At 40.2% G+C, this 3095-nt stretch overlaps 1 non-coding gene across 1 annotated transcript; it reads right to left on the bottom strand.

The window, feature by feature from the left end:
* Nucleotides 1-960: 960 nt before the first annotated feature.
* Nucleotides 961-1067, bottom strand: LOC141698752 (small nucleolar RNA R71). Its single transcript, XR_012565255.1, has one exon. It is a non-coding gene; the product is annotated as a small nucleolar RNA R71 (small nucleolar RNA).
* Between the last annotated feature and the right edge of the window lie 2028 nt (nucleotides 1068-3095).

The raw sequence follows: 3095 nt of genomic DNA, 5'->3' as shown, positions 1-3095 counted from the left end.
TTAAGAACGAAAAGGTTATTGAATGAAGTATTTAATGAAGTTAGAATCTCATGTTTGTGTCATATATTAATCAATTCTATTTAATCCCTTAGTTTATGTTCTTTAGTATAATTTCTTAGTTAATCTTAGTATAAACAACCACAAATTGTTACTCGTCTTAGCATTGGATAATAACCATACTAGTGTTGCATAAATACATTGATTGAAATTAACCTAAATCTATCCATGTGGGAACGAACTAGAATTTATTCTATATTACTTGCGATCGCGTATACTTGCATGAATATTAGCGCGTGTTTTAGCCCTAACAAGTTTTTGGCGCCGTTGTCGGGGATATCGGTGTTAATTTTTAGTTTATGTGTTTGTCATCATTGGTCGTTAAAGTTTAGTGACTCGGACATTGTTACTTTCTTAATTCCTTGTTGTGTTTCAGGTACTTTAGCGAGCATGTATGCATACGCGTTCTCAGTCTCGTAAGAGGACACTGGATCAAGCTAAGGAAGAAGTTGTAGTCGAGGAGAAAGTTGAAGAAGAAATATTAGTTGAGAAGGAAAAAGAAACTCTTGTTGCAATGGGAGAACCAGAAGCAAATCCAAAGGCTTTGATGGACTACTCTCAACCAAAAATCGATGATATTTAGTCTAGCATTGTTCGACCAGCCATCTCGGCTAATACTTTTGAGATCAAGTCAAGCACGATTCAGATGATACAGAACTCAGTTCAGTTTAGGGGTTCTCCGTCAGAAGACCCAACATGCACATCAGAGATTTCATCGACATCTGCGACACTTTCAAGTTCAATGGAGTTTCGGAAGATGTTATTAAGTTGAGACTTTTCCCATTCACTCTGCGGGATAAAGCTAAGTGTTGGTTACATTCTTTACCACCAGGTTCTATCACCAAATGGGAGGATCTTGCTCAGAAGTTCTTAACCAAATTTTTTCCTATGGCGAAGACTGCTGCAATCAGAAACGCACTTACTCAATTTGCTCAGCAATCTGGAGAATCTTTATGCTAGGCTTGGGATCAATATAAGGAGATGCTTAGGAAGTGCCCTCATCATGGGATGCCTGACTAGATGATCATTAACTATTTCTATAATGTTTCTGGTGCTACTTCTAGACCCATGCTTGATGCAGCATCAGAAGGAACCTTGTGGGCTAAAAGCTACGATGAAGCTTATGAATTAATTGAACTGATGGCTGCTAATGAATACCAGTATCCTACTCAACGACTATCTCAGGGCAAGGTAGTAGGAATTCTAGAGTTGGATGCAGCTACTGCTATAGATGCTCAACTTAAGGCTTTGACGATGAAGGTGGGTTCTCTATCTAATTATGGAGTTAATCATATCATTAGTGTCTGTGAGCTTTGTTCTGGTGCCCATGAGACTGATCAATGTGCCATTTTTAGTAAATTAGCTCAGTTCGTGAGCAACTTTCAGAGGTCGCAGCAACCTGTACCAGCCACCTATCATCCTAACAATCGCAATCATCCTAACTTTAGCTGGAGTAACACTCAGAATGCGGTTCAGCAGCCTTACCATCAGTATCCAGCAAAACAGTACAACCCCCTGGTTTTCAGCAACCGTAATATGCACCAAGGCAACAACTCCAGCTGCAACAGTCCATTGAAAAATCTGAATTAGAGAAGTTGAGGCTCATGTGCAAAAGTCAAGCGGTTTCTATCAAGACCTTGAAAAATCAAATTGGACAATGCCTTGTTAAATCGTCAACCTGGTACACTTCTTGGTGACACTGAAGTACCAGGAAAAAGGGAAGCAAAGGTGCAGGTAAAGGCGATTACATTAAGGTCTGGGAAGTTTACAAATCCCGAACACTCTCAAGTTTCGGACGAAGAAGCTGTAACTGAGGAAGAAGAGCAAAAGGAAGCTGAAGTGGAACCAAAAAAGACTACTGTTGAACACACTCCTCCTGGGGGTAATACAGGGGAGAAACAGATCTATCCTCTACCTCCTTCCCTAGGAGGCTGCAGAAGAAAAAGTTGGATAAGCAGTTTGAGAAGATTCTGGAGGTGTTCAAGAAACTTCACATCAACATACCTTTCGCTGAAACTCTTGAGCAGATGCCTAGTTATGCAAAGTTTATGAAAGGTATTCTCTCTCGGGAGGTGAAGCTCGATGATTTAGAGACAGTCGCTCTCACGGAGGAATGCAGCGATGTGCTGCAGAAGTTGCCTCCGAAGCTTAAAGATCCTGGAAGCTTCACTATTCCTTGCACCATTGGAAAAGTGTCATTTGACAAATGCTTATATGACTTGGGAGCTAGAATCAATCTGATGCCTTTGTCAATCTTCAAGAAGTTGGACTTACCGGATCCAAAGCCTACTTATATGACTTTGCAGTTGGCCGATCGTTCTATTACTTATCCACGAGGCATTATTGAGGATATTTTGATCAAGGTGGATAAACTCATCTTTCCTGCTGATTTTGTAATTCTTGATTTTGAAGAAGATAAGAAGATTCCCATAAGCTTGGAAGACCTTTCTTGGCGACTGGCCGAATCTTGATTGATGTGCAGAAGGGTGAACTTACCATGAGAGTGCTAGATCAGGATGTAAATTTTAAGGTGTTCAATGCTATGAAGTTCCCTACGGAAAATGAGGAGTGCTTAAAGGTGGAGTTGGTCGATTCTGTGATTACTTCAGAACTTGATCAATTGCTAAGGTCTGATGCCTTAGAAAGGATCTTGTTGGGGAATTCTGATAGCGAAGATGATGAAGGTGATGAGCAGTTATAATATCTGAATGCTTCTCCCTGGAAGAGGAAGATGGATATGCCTTTTGAATCTCTTGGAATGAAGGAGCTGAACAAATCTCCTAAGCGCCTCAAGCCATCTGTTGAGGAAGCTCCTCCACTTGAGCTTAAACCATTACCTAAACACTTAAGGTATGCTTTTTTAGGTGATGCATCTACTTTACCTGTTATTATTGCATTTGACCTTTCAGGTAGTCATGCAGAAAAACTCTTAAGAATTCTGAGAGAGTCCAAATCGGAAATTGAATGGATGATAGCAGATATTAAGGGAAGTATCCCTTCTTATTTTATGCATAAAATTCTGCTAGAGGAAGGTAGCA

This window comes from Apium graveolens, chromosome 11 (genome assembly GCF_009905375.1).
Source record: "Apium graveolens cultivar Ventura chromosome 11, ASM990537v1, whole genome shotgun sequence".
NCBI classification, from domain to species: domain Eukaryota; kingdom Viridiplantae; phylum Streptophyta; class Magnoliopsida; order Apiales; family Apiaceae; genus Apium; species Apium graveolens.
Note: the sequence above shows the minus strand (reverse complement) of the source record. Positions and strands in the feature narration are given on the sequence as shown.